The sequence below is a fragment of the Lycium barbarum genome, chromosome 7, assembly GCF_019175385.1.
Source record: "Lycium barbarum isolate Lr01 chromosome 7, ASM1917538v2, whole genome shotgun sequence".
NCBI classification, from domain to species: domain Eukaryota; kingdom Viridiplantae; phylum Streptophyta; class Magnoliopsida; order Solanales; family Solanaceae; genus Lycium; species Lycium barbarum.
In genome coordinates, this window is record NC_083343.1 from 48,388,841 (window position 1) to 48,412,996 (window position 24,156).

The window sequence follows — 24,156 nt, forward strand, 5'->3', positions numbered from 1 at the left end:
GAGATGGAAGATGGGATGTCTAGTATATATGTACAACTAAAAGATGTCTAATAAATATAGTATGTGAAACAAATAAAGAATATGTAATATGCAAAGAGCATGTAGCAAATAAAGAATGTGTGACACATAAAGAATGAAATTAATCCTGCTAGAGCAGTGATCAAAATTATACGTACAACGACCTAAGAATTCTAAGAGTAGATTCATCTAAGCTGATAAAGAATATTTGGACAACTACGAGATGGCAAGTAGTAAGACTAGCTCATTAATCTTTGAAACTAAGGAGTTTGAAGAAAGTTCAGAGGAGCGCAAAGCACAACTCGCGTGCACAATGTGTGTATGTGTACGACCAAACACTTAATTAAAAGTGCGATGACAGTATAAGCAAAGCAGTAATTGTTGACACCCAATTTTTGACCTCCAAAAATTCAAATTAACTAGTCAAGCTTCTTGAATTCCAAACAGAGTAAAATAATTATTCAGAAAAATCAAAAATACTTTTGAACTAGTTTTGGTGTTATTTTGTCATTTCCTTTGGAAAAATACATTAATATATATATATATATATATATATATATATATATATATATATATATATATATATATAATTGCAATTGTTAATTATGTCTATTTTATCAATTTGAAAACCAATTTATATGAAAACAAGTGTTTAATTTAATACGTATTTTTTATTGTCAACTTAAACTCATTTATAACTTATTTACCATGATTAATCAATTTTGCAAATAGTTATTTTACTATGTTAAAGTCAAGAAGCTTAATTAGTTAATTGAAAATTATTCATCTCAATTGGGAAATTAATTTTAGTTCAAATTGGCTATTTCTTAAATTCCTTTCCTAGCCATTTTAAACTCCAAAAATCAGCTTTTTTTTTTTCCAATTTAATCCAGTCCGGTTGCTTTACCCGGCCCACTTTGCCTTAAAGTCCCCTAATTCCATTTCCTTTCTTTGGATGGGGAGATAAAACAAAAACAAAACGAACCCTATGCCAACACCCACGTGAACGACAACTTGTTTTGGTCGGATTTGGTTAAAATTCAACGTGCTTTGTTTGTTCTCAGTAGTGGTTTGCCCATTTTTGTGCAAATAGTTCAATGCCTCTATACCTTTCTCTGAAATCAAACGGTAACATGCTTGCTTTTTGCTTTTCCATTTCGATTTCTTCTTTTCTTTTTAGAAAAATTCGGATTGGAAGCCCCTTTTTGAACGAAATTCAAGTTTGAAATCCGTCCCACATCGAATTTGAACTAAAACAAAACCTGGATGAGGTTCTATAAATAGAACCGTCTTTCTTCATTTCAAAGTAGAGGCTTTTGAACAGCCACAATGGGTTTCTACACCCACAATGGGGTTTTTGACAACCCCAAGAGAGAGAACACTCAGAAACTCGGCTAAGCCTTGAGTTTCGAGGAAATTGTCGCTCATAGTTTAATTTTTGAAGTTGTTTCGATTCATCGGAATAGCCGCTTTTGGATGAAAGCTTGTTCGTAGGCTCTCATCGGCCCCGTCGCTGCTCGTCAAAAAGGTAATTTTCTTATCTTCGGCATCTTGCCATTTTTATGTTTGTTCCAACTTTACATTAGTTTGGCATTGGATGTCGTTAGTTTATTTTGTGTGTGAAAATATGTCTTGGATATTTATTTATGGGACTATATTCTGACTCCATTATCATGTTTCAGTTGTTGGCATTAGATGAATGAGGCTGTTGGTTTAACAAGCTCTTTTTTTCTGTTTCGTTTAGCGAAATTATGGTAGGAGTAGTGTTTAGATTCCTACTGGCCATTAATTATGCAACTAAGATTCTGTTAGTTTGAGAAGAGCTTGGGATAGGAATGTATATTTCATCTAAAGATAGTTAAGTGTTTTGTTTAAGATTTGTCAAAGCAATGAAGAAGCTAAAAAGTTTAATCCATTCTACTAATTACCATAAAGATTTGGAAAGTAGTTCTTGGACTACTCACATCTAAAACTGATTCAGAGATTTAGGAAAAAATCCATTTCTGCTTTGATTTACTCTTTCATAATAGCCACCTTTTAGTACAAGAATCTCTCATGTGTTAATATGCTTTCAAAGGATTGGGACACTGTTTTTGTCACGACCCATTTTGACTAAGTCGTGCGGGCACTTACCTTTTCCACCTCAGTAAGCGAATCCTCAACCCAACGATAAGTAAGACATGAATCAATAAATCAGGCAAGCAAAAAATAATAATTACGTAAGTCTCACAATAATATATATAGAAATAGTGCGGAAATAAGGAAACACCCCCAGGGTCTGATATAAGTCATAAGAGAGCATCTAAAAGAAACAAATACAAGTCTAGAATAATATAATGATACATCAATCTGTCTATGTCTCGGAGTAGAAAAGTAAGACATAATAATAAGAGGAGCTTCAAGGCGGCGAACGACTCGTGCTCACCCTGGAAACTCGATGCCAATGTTGAAGGTGACTGTCAGCCACGAGAGACGGAGCAACCACAGTATTGATAGGTATCATAAGCCTAGAAACTTGATGCTAATGCTGAAGACCCAACTTGGTACTCTGCATTCATAAAAGAATGCAGTAAGTGCAGATCAGTACAAAACCACAGTAGGCTGACTAAGAATAGCTAACATAATTCAGACAATAAAGCAAGATAGGCAGATAAATCAACTAGTATAAGTCAAACGTAACCGAAACCAAGTACACGTCATCGCCTAGGTAGAGTATTTACTCCCAAATGTGCCAAATCTCAATATGACAAATCTGAATCCAACATCGCAAGTAACAACACCAAATCATCTCAATATAAACCGTGAGCATTTACTTTCAGAACTAACATCAGATATCGAACTCTCACGTCACTCTCTTTTAAAAACCGAGCCCAGCCCATCACAATGTTTGATCAAGTACCAGCAATGTATCAACGGTATATCGTGAGAGTGCGTGCAATGCATGTATCAATATCAATAATCAGATCAATATCACAAGTACCAACAAAGGGGTACGCTAACAATATATCAGAGTCACAAGTACCAACGAAGAGGTACGCCAACAATATCATGGAAAAATACACAAGTCATATAGATCTTTATCCTCATATCAACGTCAACCGTAAGGTACTAGAATATCACAATCAAGACGGAACAACAAATTCTAATATCTACTAACAGCACGTGGCATCAAGCCAACACAATGGAACAATCAAGTCACAACACAACGGGGTGGCTAGCCCCAATCACGCAACAAGGCCCAACCTAAGACAATATCTAAACCAACTTCATACCCAAAGGTTTACATGCTTTCTCCGACAATATAATCTAAACATATGCTTCGCTATATAAAGTCTCACCAAGGGTAAGCCATAACCTACCTGGATGACCGAACAGCAAACACCGACCACTCACTCCTTTGCCTTGCCTTTCCGCTGAGCCTCAATATCAGAGAAGTCTAGGCATATTTGAAATCTAGATTAGAAATCATGAAGAGGGGCCGACAAGGGCAAAACCAGAAATTCGGGGGTAAAATATCAAATTAAGTACTAGGTGATCATAAACGAACAACTAATTGCTAATTTAACTCACGGATTAACCTAAATTCGAATTTCAAGCAAAACCCCGAATTTTGGGTATAAACCCTAACTCTTTGATTCAAGAATTCAACGCTAATAATGGAAGATATATAATTAACAACCTTAGATTAATCAAAATCTAGCATAAACTACATCAATTTCATCATTAATAAGCCTAGATAGAACATTCATTAACTCCACTTTTATCTTCCATTACTAAGGAATTACTGAGGAAAGAGAAATCTATGATGATTAGGAGCAAGGAATTAGTAAAGTGGGTTAGGAGAACTTACCACCAAGATCCTTCACCAATAATCTCCAAGAACAGATCCCAAGAGCTCTATTTTCATTATGGTAATAAATGAGAGGCTAATGGCTTTTAACACTTCATTAAATGAACTCACTGCCCGTCACCCGCTTTGGCGACACTAAGGCCGCCCCAGCAGTGCCGCTCCAGCATTGCCTTGACTGCTCCAACAGCAGGGTGACTGCTCCAGCAGTACTGCTGCCGCGGTGCTGATGCCGCCAAAGCGGGCACCAAACACCAGAATCCACCCAAGTTTTCACACTTCGATCCGATTTTCGAACTAATTCCCGAGGCCATCTACTCACATACCACATACATATACACACATAAAAACACGCTACGAATGCGCTCGTGGCCTCAAAATTTCCAACGGAGGTCTCGTTAACCGAGTCAATCCCAGATACCTCATAACCAACTTCCCAATCAAAGTCCCAAAATGCATCAGAGTACATTAGGAACAGAACCAGATATACACACAAGTTCAAAATGACCATCCGGACCTCTCAGAATCGATGGATTTTTGAAAAAGGTCCATTTTCCCAAAAGCCAACTTCGAGTCAACTCATTTTCGCTAAAGTTCATATTTCACAAAAAGTTGCTCGAATCAAGTCCAGACACCTCGAGAAGCATGTCAACGGTCCCCTCGGGTCAAAATGAGCTAACCAAGCTCGAAGAAGGGGTCGAAAAGCAGAAAAGACTATAATGACGTTTGGTCATTACATCAGATACCAATTGAACCATCGCTCGTCCTCGAGCGAATAAGAGAAAAAGAGCGAAAAATACCTGAATCAGTGAACAACTGGGGATATCGGCCACGCATGTCAGACTCGGTCTCCCAAGTAGCTTCCTCAACAGAACGGTTCTTCTATTTCACCTTCAGAGAAGCAATCTCTTTCGACCTTAACTTTCGAACCTGCATATCCAAGATCGCGATAGGCTCTTCCTTATAAGTCAAATTCTCATCAAGTAATATCGAATCCCAACAAACAATGTAAGTACCGTCGGCATGGTACTTCTTCATCATCGAAGCATGAAAAACTGGATGAACTCCCGCCAAGCCTGGCGTCAATGCCAACTCATAAGCTATATCACCCACACGATCAACAATCTCAACTGGATCAATATACCTGGGGCTCAACTTGCCCCTCTTCCCGAACCTCATAACACTCTTCATGGGTGAAACCTTCAATAGGACATGGTCACCAACAAACTCTAAATCTCAAACCTTTCGATCTACATACATTTTTTGCCGACTCTGAGCTGCCAAATTCTTGGCTTGAATAACTCTCACTCTATTAAGGGACTCTCTCAACAGATCCGTACTCCAAGGTCGAGCCTCGAACCCATCAAACTAGCCAATCGGAGATACTCGAATGATAACTGTTATTGTACGCAAACGCTACAAAGGGTAACTGCTGATCCTAATGACCACCAAAATCAATAACACACGCTCTCAACATGTCCTCGAGCAGCTAGATGGTCCTCTCAGACTGTCCATCGGTCTGGGGATGAAAACCTGTAGCGAGATCCAATCGGGCACCCAACTCCTCATGAAACGCCCTCCAGAATTGGAAAGTGAAGATAGTACCCCGATCTGATACAACAGAAATTAGGACCCCATGCAATCTCATAATATCCCGAATGTACAACTTGGCTAACTTCTCCGCGGTATAGGAAACCTGAACTGGAAAAAAGTGAGTGGACTTAGTCAACTGATCGACTATCACCCAAATAGAATCAAACTTGCCCAGGGTCTTCGGAAGACCTACAACAAAATCCATGGTAATCCTCTCCCACTTCCACTCGGGAATAGGCATCCTCTGAAGCACACCACCGGGTCGCTGGTGCTCATACTTTACCTGCTGACAATTTCCACACTTAGCCACAAAATCAACTATATCCCTCTTTATCCAACGCCACCAATAGTACTGTCTCAAATCCCGGTACATCTTAGTTTCCCCCGGATGAATGGAATAGAGAGAGCTATGAGCCTCAGATAAGACCAACTAAATCAAATCACCAACACGAGGAACGTACACGCGTCCTTTAATCCTCAAAACGTCCTCAGAATCAATCACAGCCTCCTTAGTCTCACCCCTCAAAACTCTATCTTGGATCCTACTCAATTGAGCATCCTCAAACTGATGGGTCCGGATCCGATCCAATAAGGATGACTCGCCTCTACACAAGCCAAAATCCTGCCTGGGGATGAAATATCAAGACAAACGAAACTGTTGGCCAGAGTCTGAACCTCCATGGCCAACGGACGCTTGGAAACAATCAATCAAGCTAAACTCCCCATACCCACTGCCTTGGGACTTAAAGCATCAGCCACAACATTGGCTTTCTAGGGATGATAAAGAATAGAGATATCATAGTCCTTTAGGAGCTCCATCCATCGGCACTGCCTGGAATTAAGATCTCTCTGAGTAAACACATGCTGAAGACTACTGTGATCGGTGAAAACCTCAAAATGGACACCGTAAAAATAATGCCTACAAATCTTCAAAGCGAAGACCACGACCAACAACTCCAAATCATGGGTACGGTAATTCTTCTCATGAATCTTCAACTAACGGGAAACATAACCTATCACCTTACCCTCCTGCATCAACATAACACCCAAGCCCACACGAGAGGCATCATAATAGACCTTGAAGTGCTTACCCTCCATGGGTAATGCTAAGATCGGGGCTGAAGTCAAAAGAAGCTTAAGCTTTTGAAAGCCCTCCTCATAATCGTCTGACCACTAGAAAGGAACATCCTTCTGAGTCAATCTGGTCAAAGATGAAACAATTGTTACACCTCGGAAACTCCCCGCGAACATACAATGAATAGACTAATGAAGAGGACGAGTATACGATGCTTTAATAAGAAGGGGATGACGTTTGACGACCCTAAGTAAGATTTCAAAGGCAATTGCAATAAGAGATATGTTATGCTCCACAATGACTAATCATAGGTTTTGAAAATGTGAAAAGTTGCAGATTTGCATTTTGGCCAGTCGGTCGTAAAATGAAATACGGACCGTAAAGTGGTATACGGCCCGTAAACTACCGTTTAGTATTTCAACTTACAAAACTTCAACTTTCTGTCAAGGACTTGAATGGTTAAAAACGACTTGAAATACGAACCGTAAACTGAAATACGGCCCGTAAACTGAGTCGTAAACCACCATGTCCTCAGCCTGACTTTCTAGTTCTATTATGCTTTAATACGTCCACAAAATACGGACCGTAAACTGGAATCTAGACCGTAAACTGGGTTTACGACCACTGTGCACTTCAATTACTGTTCATTTCGGATCTGATTTTAAGTCATTAAAAAAGAGACCCAAGCTCATCAATTCGTCTCATTTCCACGATACTTCTCTCTAGAAGCCTCTAGAATATTCTCCACTCTTCATCTACAAGAAAACAAAGGATATCAAGGAACAATATCAATAATCCTAGTGAATCAAGTGTATGAAACCCAATAAAGTTCATCCAAGTTAAGAAATTTCAAGAGAAGTAAACTAGGGTTTTGGTGCTAGAAGAGTATTTCCATCCAAAGCTTGTTCCACCATCATCTAAGGTAGGTTTCATGACTATATCATGTTGTTTAAGGTATTAGAAGGTTAAGACACTTGAATTGAAGAAAGACATAGAAAATGGATCATAAATGAGTGAATCGTGTCATGGTTGAATGGTAGTTGGATTGAATCATGAATCTTGGTGTGTTGTGAATATGAATACGTTATAAATGACGTTTAGGCCATGAAATAAGTACTACACATGAGAAAAAGCGATAATGAACTATAATCATAAATGTGGAGAAATGGAAGAGAAATGGTGAATGGTGGTAATTGTATACAAACGATGATTGTTGTTGCGATATTGTGAATGTTGATATGAACGTTTGGGAGTTGATATACAATATGGGAAAAATAGTATAAACAAAGGAAGTGCTATCCAATTTTCTCTAGAAATAGTAGCACGTTCTTACAGTCGACTAACTAACGTTAATGCGAATTCTCTCTTGAAGGTAGAAACGTGACATTGAAGGAGACAAGCGAACGGTAACCAAGTGTGTTAATAAGTGGATGGCCTCGGTCACTTGTTGACCCGAAGCAACCGGTGGAGGAACTGGGCCTCGGTCACTTGTTGACCCGAAGCAACCGGTGGAGGAACTGGAGCTGAAGCTCCTCCTGTGTTACACCTCGGAAATTTTTCGTGAGCCAACAATGAATAGACCAACGAAGGGCATGAATGTGCGATGTTTTGCTAAGTAGGGAATGACTATTTATGAACTTTGGAAATAAGAAAGTTGCAGAATCGCATTTCAGCCCAGTGGTCGTAAAATGGAATACGGCCCGTAAAGTGATTTACGGACCGTAAAGTGCCATCGTCCTTCAACATTCCAAAAATTTCAACTTTCTGTCAAATGCTTCAAATGGTTAAAAACGACTTGGAATACGGACCGTAAATTGAAATACGGCCCGTAAACTGAGTCGTAAACTGCCGTGATCTCCAGCATGCCTTTCTGGTTTTGATATGCTTAAATACGGTCGTGGAGGACGGACCGTAAACCAGTATACGGCCCGTAAAATGGGTTTACGGCCACTGTACACCCCGACTTCTGTTCATTAAAAATTAGATTTTGAGTTATTAAAAAGGGACCCTAAGCTCATTTTATTTCATTTCTCACCTACACGGTTCAAGAACTCTCTAGAGTACTCCAAAACACTTCATCCACAAGAATTTAAGGGAATCAAAGGGAGATCAAGATCAAAAACATTAAATCCATGAAACAAAGTGTGTGAAACTCAAGTGAAGTCCATCCAAACCAAGAAGTTCCAAAAAAAGAGTGAAGTAGGGTTTTGGTGCTAGAGGAGTAAATCCATTCAAAGCTTGTCCAACCATCATCTAAGGTAAGTTTCATGACCATTTCATGTTGTTTAGGGTATTGGAAGGTTAAGATACCTGAGTTGTAGAAATGCATAGCAAATGGGTCATAAATGAGTGAATAGTGCCATGAGTGAATGGTAATAGAATTGAATCATGAATGTTAGTGTGTTGTGAGTATGAATACATTATAAATGACATGTAAACCATGAGATAAATGTGATACATGAGAAAATACGATAGTGAACCCAAAACCATAAATTTGGGAAAAATGAAGAGAAATGGTGGAATGCGGTTAATGCATGTAAATGAAGATTGTTGAATTCAACATTGAAGGTGTCATTGTGAGCGTTTAGGAGTTGACATAGAACATGGGAGAAGTAGTACAAACAAAGGGAGTGTTGTCCAATTTTCCCTAGAGTTAGTAACGCGTTCTTATAGTCGATTAACTAACGATGGTGCGAATTCTCTCTTGAAGGTAGAAACGCGATATCGAAGGAGAACAAGCGAGCGATAGTTTAGTTAAACGTCAAAGGTATGTGAGGCTAGTCCCTTCTTTCTAATGGCATGAATCCTATAGCGTAACTTGTTTCTTATCCATGAGCCTATGTCTATAATTAGCTACACCAGGTAATGAGTAAAGTATGGAAAGTCTAATGATGTTATTTATCGCTTACACTCACCTTATATGCTAATTCCTTCAAGGTGGGGCAGAATGTCCATGATTGTTCCATAATGAAATCGAGGGATCACGACCTTACGTCACCCCGATAGAGTATGTATTATGATAAGCTAAGCATATTGTGATGAGCATATGACAATATTACTATTACACCGCGCCTATTTGGCCGGGCAGTCACCGCCAAGGCGGGCAGCTATGCGATACACCATGGCCAGATGGCATGGGCAGACCCAAGATGACTCGCGAAGTCTAAGTGTCACTCATCCCGGATCTTTGCCCAACAGACAGACGAGACCCGGATCTTTGCCCACGGGGGTTCTCACCGGCATTACCTTGGGAGACCCGCAAAGTCCATGCATTCACTGAATCCACGATTTTGGAAATAAATCGGATATCGGACTCTCACGTCACTCTCTTTTAACAATCGAGCCCGACTCATCACAATGTTTCATCAAGTACCAGCAATGTATCAACAGTATATCATGAGTGTGCGTGCAATGCATGTATCAAGATAAATAATCAGATCAATATCACAAGTACCAACAAAGGGGTACGCTAACAATATATCAATGTCACAAATACCAACAAAGAGGTACGCCAACAATATATCAGAGTCACAAGTACCAACGAAGGGGTACGCCAATAATATCATGAAAAACTACACAAGTCATATAGATCTCTATCCTCGTATCAACATCAACCATAAGGTACTACAATATTACAATCAAGAAGGAACAATAAATTCCAATATCTACTAACCACACGTGGCATCAAGCCAACACAATGGGACAATCAAGTCGCAACGCAACGGGGCCCAACCTAAGACAATATCTAACCCAATATCATACCCGAAGGTTTACATGCTTTCTCCGACAATATAATCTAAATATATGCTTCGCTATATGAAGTCTCACCAAGGTAAGCCATAACCTACCTAGATGGCCGAACAACAAACACCGACAACTCACTCCCTTGCCTTGCCTTTCCGCTGAGCCTCTATATCAAAGAAGTCTAGGCATATTAAAAATCTAGATTAGAAATCATGAAGAACGATACTAATATTGGTATCATTCAATTTAGGTGAAATCTACCCCTAGAATTTGGAGAGACGGAGCCCACAAGGTCAAAATGGGAAATTCTGAGGTAAAATATCAAATTAAGCACTAGGGGATCATAACCTAACAACTAATTGCTGATTTAACTCATGGATTCACCTAAATTCGAATTTCAAGCAAAACCCCCAATTTTGGGTATAAACCTTAACTCTTTGATTCAAGAATTCAACGCTAATAATGGAAGATATCCGATTAACAGCCTTCGATTCATCAAAATCTAGCATACGCTTCATCAATTTCATCAGTAATAAGCCTAGATGTAACATTCATTAACATCCACTTTTATCTTCCATTACTAAGGAAAGAGGAATCTATGATGATTAGGAACAAGAAATTAGTAAAGAGGGTTAGGAGAACTTACCACCAAGAACCTTCATCAATAATCTCCAAGAACAGATCCCAAGAGCTCTATTTTCGTAATTGCAATAAATAAGAGGCTTCTATAATGGTCAAGCCCAAAAGGGCAGGACCGCTCCAGCGGCAAGGTGACCTCTCCAATGGTACCGCTGCCTCGGTGCTGGTGCCGCCAAAGCGCGCACCAGACACCAGAGTCCACCCAAGTTTTCCCACTTCAATTCGATTTTCTGACTAATTCCCGAGGCCATCTGCTCGCATACAACATACATAGACACACATAAAAACACGCTACGAACGCGCTCGTGGCCTCAAAACTTCCAACGGAGGTCTCGTTGACCGAGTTAATCCCCGATACCTCATAACCAACTTCCCAACCCAAGTCCCGAAATACATCCGAGTGCATTAGGAATCGGATCAGATATACACACAAGTTCAAAATGACCATCCGGACCTCTCGGAATAGACGGATTTCCAAAATAGGTCCTTTTTCGCAAAAGTCAACTTGAGTCAACTCTTTTTTTGCTTAAAGTCCATATTTCACAAAAAGTCGCCCGAATCAAGTCTAGACACCTCGAGAAGCGTGTCAACAGTTCCCTCGGTTCAAAATGAGCTAATCAAGCTCGAAAAAGGGGCAAACAAGCTGAAAAGACTATAACGACCAAACGGGTCGTTACAGTTTTCTTTCCAAGTCTGCTATTAGATTTGCCTGGCTTCCAAAAATTTGAATATGAGTTTAGTTTAGATAACGTTCTAGTTTAAAACATCATGGGTTCAAGAAATTAGTTTAGTAATCTCTCCTTTGTACGTATATCAGCAGCTTTAGATTAAATAAGTCTTTTCTTGCTCTTCTTAAATATTGATGTTTTTTATGTATTTCGTTTGGTTTATTTTTTCCAAGTCACTTCATGAAGATTAGAGATCAGTTGATTAATATGGACCTTTTCTTTCTCCAACAGAGAGTGTTGCCTCAAAGCTTGAGTTTAAGTTACTTTACAAATTCAGAATCTGTTGATCTAACTGAGTATTTATTTTCTTAGTTTTAATATATTTTAGACCAGCTTTGGATGTCAATGGTAGTTGAGGATGTGTTTGAATTTGAGTAAAGAGTATATTTTCAGATGTTCTGTTCAATTGATTCAATGCTCTGGATAAGTGCCTTTCAAAATATGTCGAGTTTTTTTTAAGACTCTTTCTTTTAACATGTTAGTGAAACACTAGCTTAATTGTTCATTTCCTCTACAGAATGCTTGAAGTCATGTTATAAGATTGGAAAGAAAGTATGTAGGGAAAGAGTGTACATCTAGCTACTGATTTGTTCAAAATTTCTCTTTCGAAACTGGTTAATCTCTAGTTTTCCTGTTATCCTCGATAAATATATGAATGACCAAGTGTGATCCTTCAAAGTTGATGTAGGCTTACGAGTTAAAATTTGAGTTAGGCATGTTGAGACTGTTGGTGTCTCTTATATTTCTGAGAATGAAGATTCCCATAAAATGACTTTATATGTGTTATCTTCCCTTTATTTAGTTGCTAGCATCATGTGTTACATTATGTGGTGCCTGTTTATTTAATCCAGAACTGAAAATGTCTACCATCTTTACTAAAAATGAGGTTTGTTGTTTGATAACTCTCGATAGAAGTCTCAGTCTAGATGAAACCTTCTGTTAAGTGCAAATCTATATTTTGATTAAATTTGATATGTGAGTTAGTTCTTTAGCCAACTTCTGTGATTTCTTGATTCATTGTAAAGAGTAGAAATTCTAGAGGGATGTCCTTATTGTTCAAAGGATTAGCATGTGTTTACTTTCTTCTGAAGTTCTTGAATTAGATAATCTGCTGAAGATATAATTATGTGCATCAAGTTAGTGAATCATCCTTTGCCTGGATACTAGACAAATTGTTTTAAGCCCTCTTATAACGTTGTAGAAATATCCAGAGTTGCAACAACTATAGAGGTATCAAGCTACTAAGCCATACTATGAAAGTGTGGGAAAGGGTGGTGGAGATGAGGGTGAGGAAAGGCGTGTCTATTTTAGAGAATCAGTTCGGATTCATGCCGGGACGCTCAACTACAGAAGCCATCCATCTTGTGAGGAGACTGGTGGAGCAGTATAGGGAGAGGAAAAGGGACTTACACATGGTATTCATTGACCTAGAAAAGGCTTACGACAAAGTCCCAAGAGAAATCCTATGGAGATGCTTGGAGGCTAAAGGTGTACCTGTGGCGTACATTAGGGTGATCAAGGACATGTATGAGGGAGCCAAAACCAGGGTAAGGACAGTAGGAGGAGACTCAGAGCACTTTCCAGTTGTGATGGGGTTGCATCAAGGATCAGCTCTTAGTCCGTTCTTATTTGCCTTGGTGATGGATGGATTGACGCGGCAAATTCAAGGTGAGGTGCCATGGTGTATGCTTTTCGCGGATGACATAGTCTTGATCGATGAGACTCGTAGCGGAGTTAACGCTAAGCTGGAGGATTGGAGACAAACTCTGGAGTCTAAAGGGTTTAAGCTGAGTAGGACCAAGACAGAGTACTTAGAGTGTAAGTTTAGTGAAGCACCTCAGGAGGCCGGCTTGGAAGTGAGGCTTGGTACCCAAGTCATCCAGAAGAAAAGTAGTTTCAAGTATCTTGGGTCTATTATGCAAGGCAGCGGGGAGATTGACGATGATGTCACACATCGTATTGGGGCAGGGTGGATGAAATGGAGGCTTGCTTCCGGAGTGCTATGTGACAAGAAGGTGCCACCACAACTTAAGGGAAAGTTCTACAAAGCGGTGGTTAGACCGACTATGTTGTATGGGGCGGAGTGTTGGCCAGTTAAGGTTTCTCACGTTCAAAAGATGAAAGTTGCTGAGATGAGAATGTTGAGATGGATGTGTGGCCACACCAGGAGTGACAGGATTAGGAATGAGGATATTCGGGACAAGGTGGGAGTGGCCTCGGTGGAAGACAAGATGCGAGAAGCGAGATTGAGATGGTTTGGGCATGTGAAGAGGAGAGACACGGATGCCCCAGTGCGGAGGTGTGAGAGGTTGGCCATGGATGGTTTCAGACGAGGTAGGGGTAGGCCAAAGAAGTATTGGGGAGAGGTAATTAGACACGACATGGCGCAGTTACAGCTTACCGAGGACATGACCTTAGATAGGAGGGTTTGGAGGACCCATATTAGGGTAGAAGGCTAGTAGATAGTCTCATTACCCTGCCTTATTAATAGTCGCATTATCGTAGTATAATTTCTTGTGCTCTAATTTATGCTATTATGCTATTATCTGTTATTTCCTGTGCTTTGATTATTCTATGTTATCTGTGTCGTTTGCGTTACTTCATTTCCATATCGCTTTGAATCTCTTAGCCGTATCTGACCTCTTTTTATGTTTTTATTGAGTCGAGGGTCTCTCGGAAACAGCCATCCTACCTTGGTAGGAGTAAGGTCTGCGTACACTCTACCCTCCCCAGACCCCACGTTGTGGAATTTCACTGGGTTGTTGTTGTTGTTGTTGTATAACGTTGTAGAAATGGTTGTATAGATGTCTTTAAATGAACCAGATTTCCAGCTTTAAAAAGTGATACTCACGTTCTTTAAGTTAGAAATTTGTTACAGAGGCATGTTTAAGATGTTCCTCTGAGTGATTTTTCTGAGCTACAATTGCCCTCTAATCAATTTAGTATAGGAGTTTCAGTTCATTGTTTTCCCTCCCTTAAGCTAAAACCAACATCTGAAATTATTTTTTGTTGGATAGAAGCTTATTGTCAAATATGACTGGTCCGGGTATGTTTAAAGCAAGCTACTATTTCCATACCTCAAGAGTTTTAAATTATCTAAATAGTGAGAGAGAGTTCTTGTTCTGTTATCTCAATCAATTTGGGAGCTAAAGTGCAGATTGGTATCGGCTATACCAGTTTCTATTTCTAATAACTAGGCATTGAGTCATGATTGAGGTTCTGGAAACTTATTGTTGTTTAGGTTAGCTGATTGGTTCTTTGGTCTGATAAGAACAGAGTTGGTTTAATTCGTCGTGCTTTTGCTTGCAAATAGTCGAGTTAGTAGCTCATTCACATGTGGACCCATCTGTCTATGTCTTTAAATTAGCATGAGGATTCGACATAAATGCTTTGGTTTGCACCTTGGAAATTTTCAGATTCTCTTAAGTTGGTGCTAATATGAGACTTACATGACATAGAATGTCTTTTCCTTAACCGAATGATTGACTACCCCAAATATATTCTTAAGTAAAGTTCTTTTCATGTTCTTAACAATAAAGGCTATAACTTGTGAAATCTGGTTTTTTTTCCCCATGACATGAGGTTGTTTTATGTGCTCGTCTACTTTAAGATTCTTGAAACCTTGCCTAATATGTCAAAACTGGACTAAGTTGCGATGACCATTCAATAAATGAGATGTCTTTTTCCATTACTCTATTGAAATTATTCACTTTGGGGTACTCATTCTTTACTCCTCTCTTTCTTTGCATGACTTGGGGGAATTCTCCAATCGTCAAATGTTCTCGAGCTGCTGCACTTTGGGCTGCTTACTGCAGCTGCATTTGAAAAAGACTCGCGGTCGTATTGCTGCTCTATTTTGAGCTATTGCTAGGTTTACCGCCTGAATTTTGAGCAAAGCCATCGCTGCACTTTGGGTGGTTGATTTGAGTTGCTTACTGCAAAAGTTTGAGCCAAACTGCTGCTGAGTTGTTGGCCTAATTTTGTTGCTTCATGGTTGGTTTTAGGCAACTGATACATGGTGAACAAATGTTAGTTATTGGTTAAATTAGTACTTACACTGAAGCCTCGAGATAGCTAATGTCTTAGGGTAAACAAAGTTCCTATGGTTGAGCTTGCTGCTATGTTTGTGGATTGGGCCACTGTTGTGTTTGAAATACTATCCTATGTGCTGCTATATCTTGTTAACTGCTGCTAAATAGTTTCTACCTTGGGGATAATGTTGCTGCATCTTTTGAGGCTGCAAAATGTCGCATTTTGAGACAGTGTTGGCGGCAAAATAGTTGCTACTATGGCTGCTATAATCCGGAAAATTATATTTTGCATCTTTGGCCAAATAATTGTTGCATTTTAGGGGTTTTATCTATGACAATTGAAGCCAAGCTGCTGCTGTGTTTCTTGTCAAAATTTGTTGCTTAGAGGCTATTTTAAACACCAGTTACACAGTGAACAAAATGAAGCATTTTTAGAAAGTGCAAATGCTATACTTCAGATATTTTATTAATACGAACATGATGCTACACTTGAGGCCAATGAAAAATTACTTTTTGAGGCCATGCTTAGTCCGGAAAGGTTATCCCTCGGTTTAGGCAAGGATGATCTCATATTGATATCACAAGGTAGGAACCGACATGTGCTTGGCAAGGCAATTAGAAAGGGCCCTAGTTTGCAGCCGAGACATGATTTGGGTTCCTTTGCCATATTCGAAACCGTGAGTCTTAGCCTCCTTAATCAAAGCTCTCAAAGTTTGATACGAGTCTGAGGGATATTATTATTTATATTCATAAATGTCACCCTATGGGGTAACGTATGATTTGACTAACTATTTTCATTTTATTCTTGCAAGGTACATCTAATTAATATGGATCCGTGAGATGAGATTCTACCAAAGACAAAGTGAAGTAAAGTTAAAGGCCCGATAGTTCGGATGAAGGACTAGAAGAGCATAGAAGAACGAGAACGAGACTGCTGAATGATTTGGGGCCAAGGCCCTAAAAAGCTAATCTTTTCTTCCCCTTCTTGTAGTATAGTTTTACATTATTTTTCATTTGTATATATATTGAAACCCCTATAGGTTAGAACCTAGGATTTGGGTACATGATGTTTCAAAACTGTATCCAAATGATAAAAGAGTTGTATTCCACTTGATCAAAATAAAAAAAAAAGTGATAGTATATTTTTCTAGCAAAAAAGTTGATTATTTCTGAATACCCCTTTAAAAGTGTGTTTTAATTTAAGAAATCTGAGAAAAGAAAGTAAAAGAAACATTTGGGCTAGACCCAACTTAATGAATTTAAATAAGTGGAATTTCCTTCAAAACCCGAGTTTGGGAAAATAGTTCCGAGGATAGGGTTGACTGAAGAGATAAAATGTGGATAATGTATGAATTAAATAAAGTTTGTACATATATATACATATATATTTTTCTCACATACAAACACATGGCATTAGTTTTAGATGGGATATACCCAGTGTACTATCCTTATAAGTAAAAGGACAAACTATTTTTATCCAGATATTTTAAATCCGAACTTAAAAGTACCCTTACTTAAAGGGAATTTGTTTAACTCTTTTAAAGCCAAAATGATATGTCATGACAGTATTTATATACGGGAAACTAAACAAAACATAAGCAATTTATACATAACCACACATTAAAGCTTGAAGGTCAATTGTAGTCTACGTATCCTTAATACTGGAGTGCCTAACACCTTCCCTAGGGGATCATCAGAACCCTTACATAGAACTTTGGATTACGAAGGATTTTTCACTATATTTGAATAAACCCTTCACCCTCGGTTTTCCTAATTTCCTAAAAATTGGGTAGCGACTCTTTTTAAAAACAAAGTCCGAAAGAGCACCAACGATTTCGTAATAGCTTTTTATGCACCCGCGTAAAAAGCGAACCATTACAGATGGCGACTCTACTGCGGACTTTAGGTTCTAATCATAAGGGTTTCAATATAATGTGATTATTTGTATAAACTGCTTATGTGTTTGCTTTCCTGTATACGTAAACTGTCATCGCATGCATGTCAACCTGTTTTTGGTGCCCATGAGGGTTCTTTTTCTAGGATTACTTAACAGAGCCTAAATGCCAAATGATCAATGCATTAGGATAAGAGGGTAGACTATTAAGTGAAGCCTTAAACAACAGAATAGTATAGTTTAAAGGTGATATTAAGCTTGTCCTAGTTCTAGAGGTTGCTAGTGGTTTTCATTTAGTTGTGGGATGAGATAAAGGTTTGAGAGTGCTTCAGAGGAGTAAAAGGAAGGTCAAGGCATAGACTGGGGTGATGACCAGTCCTGCCTGGCCACCTTTTTACTAAAGAAAAAAGTCTAGGAAAGGGTTTGGGGGGTGATGACCCACCTTGTACTGCTTCTTCTCTAGGACTTTGAAGTCATTTTCGCTTGAGTTTCATTTCTATGACCATGGGACCCACAAAAGACCTTTAGTTGATTGGGAAGAGGTTAATAAGACCTTAGATGAATTTTGTTAAAACTGTGACATTAAAATCAACCTAGATTGATCAAATAGGATCCTTTTAGGTTATGTTTGGCTAAAGATAGGTCAAAATAGTCTACTTGAAGATTGTAAGTTAGTTTGGTTCTAAAAATCAAGCCATCTCACCTTTAAGGATAGTAGGATTGATTTAATGACAGGATGAGAGCATCATGAGTGCAGATATGCAAGTTGTGAACCACTTGGCAAAGGGAAGTCTTTTTAAAGACACCTTGGAGAGGAGATTGGGAGAGAACCAATTCTAACTTGGGTCATAATATCATTCTCCCAAATAAAAGGTTCGTCACGACATGCCTTGTAAGTCCATGCGGTAATACTCATCATATATACAAGTTTGACCTTCATTTTCTATCATTGAATCAAGGATTGGTTAAAAAGAATTTGTTCTTGCATAAAAAATAGCTGCTTTAGTATGAAAATGGACCTGTTATTATAGTTTTAGCTTGTTCACTAAGTGCTCATATTTTATTTAACTTGGGAAAGGGAACATGATGAATAAAAGGCCTTAAATGAGTTTGTCCTTAATCTCAACAAGTCTTGAGTAGGTTCAGGGACCTTATTATTTATGTCCAATCCGGTAGACAACTTTAGTTTAGTAATTTTGTTCCTTGCACTAACTAGCTTTCAAATGAAATACTTGTATTGATTATGAATGGTTACGTTCCATTTGCTACTGGATTGTATTGCATGAGACTGAGTACCCTTCTGTTGCTAGTTTGTTAAATGATGAATGATTGCCCTGCCAAGATTAAGCCCAGATTTGCCTTAGAATTAGTTTGAGAACCACACATCCTAAAAGGAAATTAATTACGTGGTTAATAGAGTCAAAGACTTAAGGGAAGCTTGGAAAGAGTTGGAGTTGCTTGCATCCCAGTTCAGGACAGTCAACTTAAGTTGATAACTAATTAATCCTAATTGAATCCTAAGATTAAGATGGCACTCGGAGAGATTAAGAGTTGCTTTGCAACCAAGTCCAGTACGGTGTCACCAATAGACAAGAGGGGGGTAATTTAAATGATTAAGCTTAGAAAGGTCGGAGTTATGTCAACCTTTCCCAATACCGCTTAATCATAATAATAAAAAGAATCAGAATTTAGATGGCTGAAAAGGGGGCATTAGTGAAAACTAGTTAAGTTAAAAAGAAGTGAATACATGGCATGTATACATAGGTTTTTGATAAGACCTAATCCTATTAGATGTATCATGTATATGCAGCGGTACATCAACATTATATGAGTATATACTAAGTCAAAATAGGATAGAAATCACCATAGGCTTTAATACTTAGTGTTTTATAGCTTGCGATATGAACCTAAGTGTTCCAGCCCATTAGATAAATATAAGAAGGCTCATTTCAGCCTTGAGCTAATATAAGAGATAAGTCCGGACCTGGGTAGGAACTATTAAGGCATTTGTGTGATTGGGCTTGCCAGGCCCATTTCCTGGGTTTGTTTGGCACTATCTTGATCTGGTATTACCATATATGTATATACTTTGATAATACACATGTATGCTTAGCGACATACGACCAGTCAATCGCAAGATTGATATTTTTGTTGCCATTTAGATGGTCAAAATCCTCTCTGTTTAGTTAATTCCTTAGGTTGTCTTCAAAAATCTTCCATTTCAACCGAATCCTGGACTATTCTGCCTCAGGAAAAACGAATGCTTCGTTCATTATAACCGAGGGACTAATACAGTTTCCCTTTTGAGATTCTCTGATTGACTCATGGGGACCACCGAAAGTGACTTCTTTTACAATAGAGCTAAAGTCAAGATCCTTTTTAGTCCACCCATGCGCTACGTTACAAATGTCAAATCATTCAAAAATTTCATCTGTCGTTCATTCAGACGCTACCAGTCTCCATCCTAAAAATTGGGTGGCGACTCTTTTTAAAAAAAATCCGAAAGAGCACCAACGAATTCGTAGTAGCTTTTTATACACCCTCATAAAAAGAGAACCGTTACATTAATCATATAGTGTCTTCAAACACATAAGGAAGATAGTTTGGCTTTGGCTTGCATCCTTTGAAACATAATATTGTAGTAGCTCATGACATATATAACAAGTAATAATAGTAAAAATAGATAAATAATCAAATATCCCTAAAGTGCTCACTTAAACTAAGTCTGCTAAGGTCAAAACCTAGGTTATCCCCAGCAGAGTCACCATTATGTTACGCCCTATTTTGAACAGGTCCAAGATAGTTTGCAACTTCTCGGTTCTTCTAACTGGTTTAAAAAGGGCTGGAGTCGCCACCTTATTTTTAAGGAAAAACAGGAAACCTTCATGGATTTGTGTGTCTACTCTGTTTGTAATCCATAAAACCTATGAGATTCTAGATAAGGCTTTTATTTACCCCGAGAGGGATGTAACAACTTGCTAGGTCGTTAGGGGGGGGGTAACTTAGAAAACTAGACCTCTGTTGGGAATTTCGAGGCCGCGGGTGAGTCCGTAGTATGTTTTTATGTATATGTGCATGTTTTGTTTGCGTCCTTAGGGCCTCAGATTGGTGTTGGGATTGCTGGGTGGAAAACTGGTGGACAAACCGAGCTACTGGTCAAAATACACCGCTGCAGCGGGTAAGTGATTGCTTTAGCGAGTCCGTCGAAACGATGATAGGCTCATCATAGCTAGAAGCCAAGGATTAATTAGGTCTACCATAGCGGGAGGGTTCCAGCTATAGCAAGACCGCTGCAGCGGTCGACAAAAGGCAGAATCTGTGTTTCATATTCTTTATTCCGAACCCATTCCCCACACAACTCCAAAACAGTTTCCAAGAACTCCTGTGGCGAAATTCTAAGGCTAGGGCTAAAGTACTCTTGAAAGGTACGTCTCAACCCTTGACTTTGTTCATTCCATCATCATGTTAGATTCGATGATTAGTTAAAGGTCCGTTAATGGTGAATGAAAAGGCTAAAACCCTAGAACTTAAGAAACCCTTGATTAATGAATGGGTTATTGCTTTTATTGTTGTTTAATCATCTAAGAGTATAGATTATCACCTCCTAGGATGAGAACTTGACCATTGCTGGTGGAACTTGTTGATTGAGACTTAGGGTTTCATAAAGATGATAACTTCGGCATAAAAACTACTTGTAAAAGGGTTGAAGTGATTAGAAAACCCCTGAATGAGAATAGTATGAGGGTTTGGGGTTGATATTATGATGAATTCGCGCTTAGTGATAGTTCACCCAGTTGAAAAGTGTAGAAGTAGCGTTTTTACCGTTTTTCCCCCGTTGACTCGTCCCCGAGCCTTGTTAGTAATAATTTGACCCACGGGGACTGGTGGCAGAGTTCTCTAGGCTTCGTTTTGGGTTTTGGAATGACTTTTAGAAAAATTGGTCTTGAAGCGAAAATCGTTTGACTCGAAGTTGATTTTTGGGTAAACGTGCCCGTAATTGAATTCCGACAGTTCCATTAGGTCCAGAGGGTGATTTATGACTTAGAGGTGTCATTTGTTTGGTTCCCGAAGGGTTCGGGTATGATTTGGGTCATTGGTTGAGAAACTGGTTAAGTTAGAATTGGAGTTAGCCACAGTCAACATTGGGTCAAGATGAACCCGTGTCGATGTTTGAAAGTTCCAATAAGTCGGTATGATGATTTTGGACATGTCCACAAAGTTTGGTTAGATTTCGATGAGTTTTGAATAAGTTTGGGTTGTATGGTGATTGTTTTCGGTTTTGACGTCGATTTGAGCATAAAGGGTACCATATTGAGCAAATGGCCTTTGATTCGTGTTTCGACTAAACCATTATATCTGTATCATAATTTCGGAACCATAGCAACTGAAATCATCAAGTTTCGACATCGTATGAGGGAATTATGGTCATTTTACTAAGATTTGGGTTGCCAGATTTTTCAGATTAACTACGAAATTGCCACTGAATTCGTATTTAAAAATCTGCATTCTTCCTGATATTGAAACCACCATATCTTATTCATTATAAGGTCAAATGAAGTGATTCAAAAGCCTAACTTAAGTGAAATTTCTCAAGGAATCCATTGGAGGCATCAAAAGCAAGGTTGGCGAAACAGCTGGGTGTTTTTGCTATTTAATGTTTTTTGGAATTTCTCTCATCTTGAAAGCTTGGGTTTGGGAGAATTCAAGGATTTTCTTCAACTTTCTTCCATGGGACAAGGTCTAAACCATAATCTAAGTATTTTCCTTTGATTCATTCTCTTGGTTTAAGCTTTAATCCATGATTTCTAAAGTAAAAAATAGGGGTTTTTCATAAAATTGGTTAGACTTCCTAAGTTGTTTTAAATGATGAAATTGATTGGGTTTACGCTAGATTTTGATGTATCTAAGGCTGTTAATAATATACCTTCCATTATTATCGTGGAGTTCTTGAATTTAAGAGTCAGGGTTTATACCCAAAATTGAGGGTTTTTGCTTGGATTTTGAAATTGGAAGAATCTTTGACTTAATTTAGGAATTAGTTGATGGGTTTTTATCACCTAGTGTTTAATTGGATAATTTACCCCCTAATTTCCCGTTTTGCCCTTGTAGGCCCCATTTCCCCAAATTTTAGGGTTGGTTTTGACCCAATTTGAATGATAGCAATATAGGTACCGATCTTCATGATTTTTAATCTAGATTTCGAATATGAATAGAATTTCTTGATCTCGAGGCTCAAAGGAAAGGAAAGGCTAAGGTGTGATTGTTGGTGATATTGTTGTTCGGCCTTCCAGGTAGGTTACGGCTTACCCTATGGTGCGACTTCATTTAGAAAAGCATATATTTAGATGATATTGTCGGATAAAGCATGTAAACCTTCGGGTATGAAGTTGGGTTGGATATTGTCTTAGGTTGGGCCTTGTTATGTGATTGGGGCTAGCCACCCCGTTGAGTTGTGACTTGATTTGTTCTATTGTTGTTGGCTTGATGGCACGTGGTGATAGTACATATTAGAGACTATTGTTATACCTTTTCATTATATTATAGTATCTTACTTTTGACGTTTGATACGAGGATAGAGTTCTATGTCTTGTGTAGCCTTTTCATGATATTGTTGGCGTACCCATGCTTGGTACTTGTGATATTGATCGGACTGTTTATGATGAGATCATGCTTACTGTTGAGTTGATTTATATAAGTCTTGATAGGGCTTACAGTGTTGTGGAATCCATAGCATATTCGTGGGCATTATTGCATTGATTTAGCATTATGCATTCATACATTCATACACGATGGAAATGGTTTGGAACTGATTTATGAGAGACTTATCTATAAGAGAAAACGTTTTAAATTCTCGATGGGAAATGGTTCCGAGTGATATGATATTATTTGATATGATTTGATAAAGATCTTCCGTGGGTAAAGATCCGGAGATTCGTTACTGTTGGGCAAAGATCCGAAACGAGTGGTACATGGACTCCACGGATCCTCAATGGGTTGTACTGATGATGATCCTCAGTGGGCAAAGATTCAGAGTCTCGTTCGACCATTGGATAAAGATCCGGAACGAGTGGTACACGAAATTCGCGGGTCCCTCATGGGTTGTGCTACTGAGACGTCGATACTTCCGTCCGGAGTACATGTGTACATAGCATTGCATTGCATCCACATTTCATACATTATTGCATTGCATTTCGGCTTGTGTTGATGATCTGGTGATGTAGTTGTGTTATTTGGATTCAGATTAATTATATAGAGACTTGGCACACTTGGGTTTAGATGCTGCAACTAGGTGATGACGTGTACTTGGTTCTGGCTTGTGTTTGACTTATACTTGTTGATTTATCAGCTAATCTTACTTTATTGTCTGGATTATGTTAGCTAAACTTAGTCAGCCTATGATACTTACCAGTACTGTGGTTTTGTACTGACCTGCATTTGCTGCATTCTTTTATTGATGTAGAATTCCAGGTGGGTTCGACCTTTGTTTCTCGTGGCTGATAGTCGCTCCGAGAGTTGCTTAGAGTCTACAAGGTGAGCACGAGAAGTCGACCGCCTTGAAGACTCTTCTTTATTTATGTCTTATTTTC